Source organism: Silene latifolia, chromosome Y (assembly GCF_048544455.1).
Source record: "Silene latifolia isolate original U9 population chromosome Y, ASM4854445v1, whole genome shotgun sequence".
In the NCBI taxonomy this organism is placed as follows: domain Eukaryota; kingdom Viridiplantae; phylum Streptophyta; class Magnoliopsida; order Caryophyllales; family Caryophyllaceae; genus Silene; species Silene latifolia.
This window is the reverse complement of record NC_133538.1, coordinates 228,004,976-228,017,093: the sequence shown is the minus strand read 5'-3', so window position 1 is coordinate 228,017,093 and position 12,118 is coordinate 228,004,976. Positions and strand designations below refer to the sequence as shown.

The 12,118-nt window shown below is 39.7% G+C and overlaps 2 non-coding genes across 2 annotated transcripts; one reads left to right on the top strand and one right to left on the bottom strand.

Annotated features, from left to right (window-relative positions):
• The first annotated feature begins 2,801 nt into the window (after positions 1 to 2,801).
• LOC141635657 (small nucleolar RNA R71) lies at positions 2,802 to 2,908 on the top strand. Its single transcript, XR_012540328.1, has one exon. It is a non-coding gene; the product is annotated as a small nucleolar RNA R71 (small nucleolar RNA).
• A 4,279-nt stretch (positions 2,909 to 7,187) lies between these two features.
• LOC141635148 (small nucleolar RNA R71) lies at positions 7,188 to 7,294 on the bottom strand. Its single transcript, XR_012539852.1, has one exon. It is a non-coding gene; the product is annotated as a small nucleolar RNA R71 (small nucleolar RNA).
• Between the last annotated feature and the right edge of the window lie 4,824 nt (positions 7,295 to 12,118).

The following is a 12,118-nucleotide window of genomic DNA, read 5'->3' as shown; positions in this document are numbered from 1 at the left end:
GCAATTCAGCTGTAGGAGACGAGCGGCTTAGGCACGGGACACTCGGATTGTAGTTCAGTCAGCATTATAAAATGAAACCCGTGTTGAGACGAGCGTCTTTAGGAGGAGACGAGCGGATTGTTCTGGAGACGCTCGGATTTATTGTCAGAGTGAAATCCCAAATTCTGATGTAACCAGGACGAGCGGATTCTCACTGAGACGAGCGTCTTTGGACTCAGATGAGCGGATTCTTGAGGAGACGCTCGGATTCGTACCTAGTATAAAAATTTCCTTTCCAGCTCTGCCAAGATGAGCGTCTTACTGTCAGGATCCTCGGATTTCATCCAAGACGAGCGGCTTCCCTCTGGAACGCTTAGATTATTGATGTACCTCACGGGTTCAGTTCCACCCGTGGGTATTTTCATATCCCAAGTCATTTCTTCTTCATTCCCTTGGTCTTCATTTTGGGTGCACTATGAAGGCTTGGATAGCCTAGGCAATTGCTATCCCCACACTAAGTCAAAACACTACACATCAAGAAACATTTAAGTCCCTCCCTTAATTTTTCTCAAAATTATAATCTTGATCAAAATGTACAAATGTAAATCCAAAATTTGACAAAAATGCAATACAAGAATAAAAATGCGAGTTAAGGGGTTAGAATATTTACAAATGGTGGTTTAGGCAGGACTCCACCAAACTCTCACTCTTGAGATGAGATGTCAAGGGGGCATAGCCAAGGTGTTGTTAATGTTGCTCAACACCTTGTAGAAGTAGTCGAAGGCTTGTTCATTGTCATTATAAAGAGCTTCAATAGACCTTTGCACATTGTGTTCTTCATGGTGGTGACTTGAGTCAAGATGGTCACCAAAGCCTTCGTCTATAGCATTGTCAATGTAGGGATTGACTAACCCATCGAATTCGTCATTCCATAGACCACATACTTCACTAGCTTGCTTCCCTATAGTATCATGAGTTGATGGAAACAACTCCTCTTTCTTGTTATCATGGCCAATGAGGCCTTCTTCATTACTTGTCATGAGTGGTGGTGAGCTATTCAAGCTCTCATTGTTGCAATTTCCTTGCTCTTTGGATGGAGCATCTTGAAGATTATCCTCTTTCTTCTTCCATATGGGTGGTGATTCTTTACCCATAGTTTGATCTTTGCATTGAGATGCCAACTTCTTCCTATCACTTTCTTGGCTATAATGATCGATCATGAAACATGGCTCATGTAAGCGGGGATCTCTCATTGTCTTGTCAAGGTTAAAAGTGATTGTTTCATTACCCACTTAAAGTGTGAGCTCTCCATGTTTCACATCAATCACCGCTTCCGCGGTGTGTAAGAAGGGTCTTCATTAAATGATAGGAATGTTGGAGTGTTCCTCCATGTCAACAATAACAAAGTCCACCGGGATTAAGAACTTGCCAATTCTTACACACCGAGTATGGCATGACACTCACACTTGCCCCAAGATCACATAAAGCTTTGTTGATTGTAGTGTCGCCAATGGTGCATGGGATAGAGAAACTTCCTGGATCTTTGAGTTTTGGAGATGAACTTCCTTGTAGGATGGCACTACTCACTTTAGTGAATGCAATAGTCTCTAGCTTTCGGATGGATTTCTTCTTTGTAAGAATATCTTTCATGTATTTTGCATAGGCCGAAACATGATTGATTAATTTCGTCAATGGAATTGAGACTTCCAAGTTCTTCACAATCTCCATGAACTTTCCAAGTTGTTCATCAAACTTAAGCTTAGCTTGACGACTTGGAAATGGAAGTCTAATCACAATAGGCTCTTTCTCCTTAGCCTTCTCTTCATTCTTCTTCTTTGAAACTTCTTGAATGGGTTCTTCTTCCTTAGAGTTTTCCACAACTCTTTTCTTGTCACTAGCCTCCACAATGTCTTCATCAATGGGCCTCTTCGGCCCTTCATACCTTGTACCACTCCTCAAATGGATGGCACTCACCGATTTATGTCTTGGGGGATTACTTTGAAGTGGTAATTGCCCTTTTTGTCTTTGAGAGCTAGAAAATTCTAATTGAGACATTTGGGTTTCCAACATCTTTGTGTGAGCTAGTATGTTGTTGATGGTGATATCTTTTGCTTTGCTATCTTTTTGCATTGGAGTGAAAAATTCTTGTTGGTTCTTTTGCATTTGGAGGACCGCTTTATGAACATCAAAGCCTTGGTCATTGGATTGATTGTAAGAGGGGTTGATTTTGATAACCTTAGCTTTGGTAAAAGGGTCTTTGAGCATGGTTTCTCATTGGAAGTAGGGTGTATGTTGGTTGAGGATTTTGAACATTTTGGCTTTTGTATGAAAGATTGGGATGGAATTTGGTATTCTCATTGTAATAGTTGGAATAAGGGGTGCCACTCTTGTATGCTTGGAAAGCATTAACTTGTTCACTTGTTCCTCTACATTCACTTTGGTCATGTCCCAAAGTTCCACAACTCTCACATACTCCACATGGAATTGATGATGATGCCATCATAGCATTAACATGTTGCTTGGGTGATTTGGAGGCCCCTTCAAGTTTAGCCATGGCCTTCTCAAACTTCAAATTAATCGTGTCAATGTGAGCACTTAGTTGAGCACCCAATTGAGTAATGGAATCCACCTCATGCTTTCCTCCTCCAGTAGCCTTCCGCGGTCTACTATATTGCGAGTTATGGACCGCCATTTCTTCAATTTAGTTCCATGTTTGATTATCATCAACTTCGGTGAACATACCATTGGATCCCATATTGAGAATGTTTCGGGAGTCTTCATATAGACCATTCCAAAATTGTTGTACAAGGAACCACTCGCTAAGTCCATGGTGTGGACAAGAACGACAAGTGTCCTTGAATCTTTCCCATGCTTCATACAAAGATTCCTCACCCCTTTGTTTGAACCCGGTGATTTAGGCTCTCAACATGTTAGTCTTTTCCGGAGGATAGAATTTCTTGTAGAAAGCAAGTGTCAATTTCTTCCAAAAATCAATACCAAGAGTAGCCTTGTCTAGGCTTTTCAACCATTGTTTAATGGTACCAATCAAACAAAATGGAAATAAGACCCATCGGATTTGGTCTTCAGTAACTTCGATTTGGGAAATCGCATCACAATAGTCACAAAATGTCTCCATATGTGAGTGAGGGTCTTCACTAGGCATCTCTCCAAATTGACTTCTCTCAACTAATTGTACGAATGTAGATTTGGCAATGAAATTAACGGTTAAATGTTGTGGTGTAGAAGTACCATTTGGTAGGTTCTCCTCGGTTGGTACGGAATGTGATGAGAATTTAGGAACTGTGGGTTGATTTTATGGTGGGTTTTGTATTGGGTTATCCTCTCCTTCTCTTGCAAAGTGTTGGTAAACTCAATGTTATTTGGTTGAATATTCACAATTTCTCCAATACCTCTTAAAGTACCTCTAGCAAGTCTTCTATTGTTAGTCAAAGTTCTTTCAATTTCAAGATCAATGGGTAACAAGTTACCTTGTGATATCTTAGAAATGCAAAATATCAAACAACTCGAAAACAATTAGAACAGCCTTGAGGAGATTGACTTCCCCAAGTTAAAGAAAGACACAACTAAAAACAATTAATGAAAATCAAATCAAGTTAACACTATCCCCGGCAACGGCGCCAATTTTGGTCTCGGTTTATAACTCGTCGTTAAAAGCTACCTAACCAAAACAATATTTATAACTTCACAAATTACTCTTAGCAAAGAGGTAAGTAAAGGTCGGATCCCAAGGGACGGGTAATTATGTAGGATTTTCAATTACAAATGGTTGTGTCTTAGGGTGTCATAATTTGGGTTAAGATCGGAGATCAACTAAACTAATCAACAATATAAAGCAAAGTAATAAAAACAAGCAAGGTGATTAAAATGAGATGTAAACAATTGATTAAAAGCACTAGGGTGTCATGGGTTCAAAGGGGATTCATGGGAGTAGATCATACAAACATGTTTTCTACTAGATACAAGCGCTTATTGTTGTGATGGGATCGAGTTAGTGTATAAGCTTACAATCCCTAAGAAGGTTTGGGTCCCGGAGCCGAATCGATTAGATTGTACAACAACTACAAGTCGACTTAGTCCTTCCTATTAAACTATATGAATGGTCTAATGAGACTCGAGTTGGTGTATAAGCTTACAAGTCTCAATGAAAAGATAAGTGATGGGTAAAAAATGCAAGGATTCATAGGCTCGCATTTTATCAAACATAACATGTGCATAAGTTGAAATCACAACAACCAAGCAAATTAATTATGAAAACACATTAGATTAAGCATGAACAAATCCCCATGTTGGTTTTCCCTAATTCCCCATTAACCCTAGTTAAGGAAACTACTCACTCATTATCGAGTTTCACATGCTCACAAGGTTGTCAATCATACTAGAAAAGCAAAACATGATGAATAAATGAAAATGATTAACCATAATTAAACAAGGTTAAGAGAGAATTATACCTATGAAGATGATTCCAAATATTAAAGCAAAGAATAATAGAAGTACTTGATAATTGATGGAAGGTTGTCAATCCTCCAAATAAACTCAAATAATCTTCTAATTACCCAAAATAAATGAAGAACAATAGAGAAATTAAGGAAATATTAAGTATTGAGATTTGTATTAAGACTAGAATAAAAGTTGATTACAAGATTAAGGAATGATTTGAACTTGATTAAGAAAGTATTAAGAGAGCATCCTAATCTAAGTAGTACAATGGGGTATTTATACTAAAGATTAGTGATGTGGCCATAATTAGAGCATATTTAATCCCCGAATTAGCCTTGTTCCCATGCTTTTTAGTGCATATTTGGGTCATTTATTGTCTTTAGTTCTTTGTTTTGCATATTCTTTGAGGTTTTGATCCCTTGGTAGGAAAGGAGTGCAAACCTTGCATTTTCATGGCAAAACGAGACTAAATTGATTGAATTCAATGACCAAGCATCAAGGAGAGACAAGATTAGAAAGCCTTTGTACATACTATAGTAGATGGGCAATGATGAAAAAAGATCCTTGCATCCCCGAGGAAATCCCCAAGGATTTTATGAAGAAAAAGGAAGAAAAGAAGAAGAAAGCAGACTGCCCAGCAATCCGTGCGTCTTCCCCAGAAGACGCCCTTCTCCATCACCACAATCCATGCGTCTTCTCCTCAAGACGCCCGGGCAGCAGCTCCAGAAGACGCCCGTCTTCTCCACAAGACGCCCGGGCAGAGACCACCGAATCCGCCCGTCCCGTGCTAAACACGCCCGGATTCCAAGGCAGGCCAGTTTCGTTTCTACAAGCTTCAAGAAAGATGCCCATCCTTCCAAAAAGACCGGCGTTTCCTTAAGTAGGGACTTCATCGTCATTTAAGCCCTTATTTAACCCTAATTCCTACACCTAATCCCCACTATAAATACCCCATTAGTCTAATTAGAAGAGCATGTTCTTCTTAGCAATCTTTAGTGTAGTTAATATCAATCAAATCTCTCTTTAATCTTGTAATCAACAATTAATAAAGTTTTAATACAAGTTTCATTTCCTTAATCTCTCTTTTGTTCATCCTTTATTTTGGGTAATTGAAGATTATTTGGGTTATTATTGGGAGATTGACAACCTTCCAATCAAGCATCAAGTACTTCTTTTATTCTTTGCTTTATTATTGGAATCATTAGTAGGTATAATTCTCTTAATCCCTCTTTAATTATTGTTAATCAATTTCATTTATTCATCATGTTTCACTTTGTTGGTATGATTGACAACTTTGCTAGCATGTTCAACATGATAATGAGTGAGTAGTTCCTTAGCTAGGGTTAATGGGTAATTAGGGGAAACCAACATGGGGAATGATTCATGCTTAAATTAATATGCTTTCATAGTTTATTTTGATTGCTTGTTGTGATCTCAACTCATGCACATGTTATGTTTGATGCAATGTGAGCCTATGAATCCTTGCATTTTTTACCAATCACCTATCTTTTCAATGAGACTTGTAAGACATAAACCAACTCGAGTCTCATTAGACCATGCATGTTGTTAAGTAGGGAAGACTAAGTCGACATGTAGGTGTTGTACAATCTAATCTATTCGGCTCCGAGACCCAAACTTTCCTAAGATTGTAAGATATAAACCAACTCGATCTATCACAACAATAATTGCTTGCTTATAATTTGAGAACATGTTTGTATGATCAATTCCCATGAATCCCCTATGACCCCATGACACCCTAGTGCTTTTTATCAATTGTTTACAACCCTTTTAATTCATCTTGCTTGCTTACTTTCATTGCTATTTAGTTTAGTGACCTTCTACATCAACCCCAATTGTGACACCCCTAAGACACCACTAGTTGCAATAGAAATCTCATCTCAATTCCCGTCCCTTGGGATCCGACCTTTACTTGCCTCTTTACTAATTGTAGAGTTGTTTGTGAAGCTATAAATTGTGTTTTGGTCTAGGTGCTCCTAACGACAAGTTACCGAAAAGTTATAGTCCCGACCAAAAATGGCGCCGTTGTCGGGGACGGTGTTAACTTGATTTAGATTTTATTATATTGTTATTAGTTGTGTCTTTCTTTGCCTTGGGGAAGTAAAACTCCTCAAGGTTTGCTCTAATTGTTTTCGAGTTGTTTGATATTTTGCATGTCTAGAACGTCACAAGGTGACTTTTTACCCTTTGATCGTGAAATTGAAAGAACTTTGACAACCAATAGAATACTTGCTAGGAGAACTTTGAGAGGTATTGGTGAGGTTGTAGATATTCAATCAAATACTATTGAGTTCATCAACCCTTTTGCAAGAGAAGGTGAGGAGAACCCAACACAAAATCCAACACAAAATCAGCCCACAATGCCTAAGTTTTCATCACATTCCGTACCCACCGAGGACAACCTACCCAATGGTACTCCCACACCACAACATCTAACCGGAAATTTTATTGCCAAATCCGCATTTATCCAATTAGTCGAAAGAAGCCAATTTGGGGGGATGCCTAGTGAAGACCCTCACTCTCATATGGAGACCTTTTGTGACTATTGTGATGCGATTTCTCAAACTGGTGTAACTCAAGACCGAATTCGATGGGTCTTATTTCCTTTTTCTCTAATTGGCACCGTAAAACAATGGTTGAAAGGCCTTGATAAGGCTACTCTCGGAATTGATTCTTGGAAAAAGTTGGCTCTAGCTTTATACAAAAAGTTCTATCCACCGGAAAAGACTAACATGCTAAGAGCTCAAATCACGGGCTTTAAGCAAAGGGATGAAGAATCTTTGTATGAAGCTTGGGGGCGATTTAAGAGAATTTGTCGCTCATGTCCTCACCATGGACTTAGCGAGTGGTTCTTGGTACAACAATTTTGGAACGGTCTATATGAAGATTCAAGGAACATTCTCAACATGGGATTAAATGGAATGTTCACCGAAGTTGATGACAATCAAACTTGGAACAAAATTGAGGAAATGGCGGTCTATAACTCACAATATAGTAGACCTCGCAAGGCTACTAGAGGAGGAAAGCATGAAGTGGACTCCATTACTCAATTAGGTGCTCAACTTAGTGCTCACATTGATACCATCAATTTGAAGTTTGAAAAAGCTATGGCTAGGCTTGAAGAAGCCTCAAAATCACCAAAGCATCATGTTAATGCCATGACGGCATCTTCATCAATCCCAAGTGGGATATGTGCGAATTGTGGAACTTTGGGACATGAGTAAAGTGAATGTAGGGGAACAAATGAACAAGTGAATGATTTCCATGCATACAAAAGTGGTACCCCTTATTCCAACTATTACAATGAAAACACCAAATTCCATCCAAATCTCTCATACAAAAGCCAAAATGTTCCAAACCCTCAAACAACATACACCCCACCACCCATGAGAAACCAAAATCAAAGACCCTTTTACAACCAAAACCAAGGTTACCAAAATCAATCTCCATACAATCAACAAAATGACCCAGGTTTTGATGTTCAAAAAGCGGTCCTTCAAATGCAAAAAAATCAACAAGAGTTTTTCACTCAAATGCAAAAAGATAGTCAAGCAAAGGAAACCACCATCAACAACATCCTAGCTCACACCAAAATGTTGGAAACCCAATTGACTCAACTAGCATCTTCAAGCTCAAAAAGACAAAAGGGGCAATTACCACCTCAAAGTAATCCCCCAAGACATGAAACGGTTATTGCCATTCACTTGAGTAGTGGTACAAGGTATGAAGTACCGAAGAAGCAAGTTGAGGATGAAGTTGTGGAAGCTAGTGATAAAGAAGAAATTGTGCAAAACTCCAAGGATGGAGAACCATCAAAAGAAGAAATTTTAAAGAAAAATGAAGACAAGGTCAAGGAGAAGGAGCCCATTGTGATTAGACTTCCTTTTCCAAGTCGTCAAGCCAAGCCCAAATTTGATGACCAACTTGGAAAATTTATGGAAATTGTGAAGAATTTGGAAGTCTCAATTCCTTTCACGGAATTAATCAATCACGTGCCGGCCTATGCAAAATACATGAAAGACATCCTCACAAAGAAGAAGTCGATCCGGAAGCTTGAGACTATCGCCTTCACTAAGGTGAGTAGTGCAATACTTCAAGGGAGTTCACCTCCAAAACTCAAAGATCCGGGAAGCTTCTCAATACCGTGTACCATTGGCGACACCACGATCAATAAAGCCTTATGTGATCTAGGGGCTAGTATGAGTGTTATGCCGTACTCGGTGAGTAAAAGGTTGGGGATAGGAGAGCTTAAATGCACCAATATTACACTCCAAATGGCCGATAGATCGACGAAGACACCATTAGGGATATGTGAAGATGTTCCCGTACGAATTGGGAAATTTTTCATCTCGGTGGACTTTGTCATTGTTGACATGGAAGAAGATTCCAACATTCCAATCATTCTAGGAAGACCTTTCTTACACACCGCGGGTGCGGTGATTGATGTGAAGCATGGACAGCTCACTCTAGAAGTGGGAGATGAGAGCATAACTTTCAATCTTGACAAGACCATGAGAGCTCCCCGTTTGCATGAACCATATTTTATGATTGATCATTATAGCCGGAAGGTTGATAGGAAGAAGTCAGAATTTCAATGGAAAAAGAAAATTGAAGATGCTCCATTCAAAGAGCAAGTGAATTGTAACAAAGAGAGCTTGAAAAGCTCACCAAAGTCAAGCAATGAAGAGGATGGCCTCATTGGCCAAGACAAGAAAATGCGAGAGTTGTCTCTATCAACTCAAGAGATCTTTAGTGATCAAGTAGATGAAGTTTGTGGTCTTTGGGACGATGAGTTTGAAGGGATTTTCAATCCTTATATTGGTAATGCTATCGATCAAGATCGACAACAAGGGCAAAGATCTATTGAACACCTTTATCATGATAATGAACAAGCTTTTGATTACTTCTTCATGGTGTTGAGCAATATCAACAACACCTTGAACATGCCCCCATGACATCTCACTAAGGATGAGAGTTTGGTGGAGTCCTCCCTAAACCACCATTTGTAAATATTTATAACTTCCTAACTCGCATTTTAATTCTCATATTGCATTTTTTGTCACTTTTGGATTTGTATACTTTGATCAAGATAATAATCATTTTTGAGAGAAGTGAGGGAGGGACTAATGATTTTAATTGATGTGTAGTGCTTTAGCTTAGTGTAGGGATAGCAATTGCCTAGGCTATTCATGCCTTAGTAGTGCCCCCACAATGAAGAACACGGGACTTTGAAGAATAAAAAATGACATGGGATATGCAAATACACAGATGGAACTGAATCCGGGTAAAAGGGGCAGAATCCGAGCGTTTTTTAGGGAATCCGCCCGTCTTCAGGCAACCCGGGCGTATTTGTCAAAAGACGCCCGTCCTTCTGAGCTGAGAATTTGAAATTTTGGGACTGTTAACAAATCCGAGCGTCTTGCAAGAGAAGCAGCCCGTCCTCAGAAGACGCCAGTCCTGGAAGAAAAGACGCCCGTCTTTTTGGCTGAGAAAAACAAGAAAAATCACTGGAAAGGAATCCGCCCGTCTTCAGTGAAAGACGCCCGTCCCGCAGTTGAACAATCCGAGCGTCTTTGCTGAAAGACACCCGTCTTTAGGCGAGAACTCTGAAGCCAAAACAGGCAGAATCCGGGCGTCCCGAAGGAAAGACGCCCGTGTTCCCCCTGCAATTAAAAATTTTTCGGGTCTTTTATAAACCCCCTCCCACATTCATTTCTTCATTTCTTCATTCAAAACACTACCCATAAACCCCAAAACTCAAAACCCTCATCCTCTCCATCACCAAAACAAGATTTCCTCAACCACATTCATTAAAATCAAATCAAAACATCCTTCTAACAAAAATTAATCACTCCTCTTTCAGCAAAAATCAAACCAAGCACCAAAATTTTCAACCTTTGAGTCGATTTTTGAAATTATAAAGGCAAAGCCTTTCACCTTAAAATCGATTTGGGTATACTTGAAAATTGAAGATTTTCACTCTTTTCTTGGTTAAATCATCAATGGCAAGGATAAAAGGAGCAACAAAGGCACCTAAGGCAAAGGCACTCTCAACAAGAGAAAAGAGTCTTCAAGCAAAGAAAGCCTCATTGGCTATGGTGGTAGCTAGCTCAAACTTGGAAGTGCAACAACAACAACCTCCCCTTGGAAGCAACAACTTCAACAACTCCGGAGATTGCTCAACTTTCGAACTATCCGGATGTAATTTTCATTTCTGACTCCCATAGGGAAACTTTTGCCAAGTATGCTAGAAAATCCTTTCTATCCACCAAGTTTATTTGTGAAGATGCCTGGGATAAGTTGGGTGTCCTTGAGCAAACTAAAGCCTTCTTTGAAGCCATGGGGTTGGGAAAATTGTTTGCTACAAAAGAATTGACATACCCCTCCCTTACCTTAGAATTCTTGAGTTCTTTGAAAGTCACTAAGGTATAGACTATGGAAAACATCGAGTTCCGCCTAGCTAATGTGAGCAGGCGCGTTACCTTTGAGGAAATGGGTAAAGCATTGGGTCTTAGTGATTCACCTAGTTATTTCAAGAATGTTGGCAAGTATGACCCCGCTCCTCTTTGGGAGGCGATTTCCGGAAGGAAATTTGAGAACTATCATGCTAGTCGCGCTCTATTAGTCCACCATCCGGGCATTAGAGTGTGGCACAAGGTCATATGGAATACCATCATTGTAAGAAAAGACACCAACCACTTTACCAAGCTCGATTGTGTTCTTCTTGAGTCGGCCTTAAATATTGGAAGGGAATTCACCAAGCCTTTTAATTCTCTAAGGCTTTTGGTGGATAGATGGCTAAATGTTGATTGTGGGAAGCAAGGCACCACCGTTATTGTGAATGGAGGTTTAGTCACTCTTTTGGCTAAATACTTTGATCCGAACTTCAACAAGGATAGCAAGTATGTGGCGAAAAAGGGTGGTCATCTCATTGATATGGATGCTATTATTAACAAGTATAAGTGGGTTACTCATAACCCTCTTGACACCAAGTATGGGTGGCTCACCAATGAGGCTAGATCTTTTACTTTGCCTTCTAAGATTTGTCGTTTGAGTGTCCATCAGACCAACTACCTCCTTCCCCTCTCAAAAGAAGCCGAATACATCATCCGACAACAAAGGGGTGAAATTGAAATGCCCTCCTCTTCCATTGTCACACCACCTTATCCTTTCAAGTACCAAGAGTTCAAACCCGAAGGTGTTGAAGCAAGAAAGGATTATATGACTCTACTTATGCAAGAGATGCACAAGCAAGCTTTTAAGGATCGGGAAGATGCTTACTTAGCCCAATATCCACCCCTCCTTCATTTAGCTAGGCAAGGACTACTTGATCCTTCATGTCCTTTGCCTAGTTGGGCGGATAGGGAAGTCTTCTTTCCGAGTGCATCTAGAGGTGATATTCCGGGTGGCGACGAGGTTGTCGGTGATGCGGTTGTTGATAGCATTGATGAAGAGGCTAGTGAAGAAGAAGAAGAGGATGATGAACAAAGTGAACAAGAAAGTGAAGAAGGAAGTGGTGATGAGTCCACTTCTATTGAGGAAGATGATGATAATGATGATATGATGAAAGACTAGCAAGCTTTGGAGGCTCCTACCCTCTTGAGGTTTGTCTACTTCTTTCTTTGTTTTATTTACTTTATCTTAATCATGGTTGGAGTAGTCC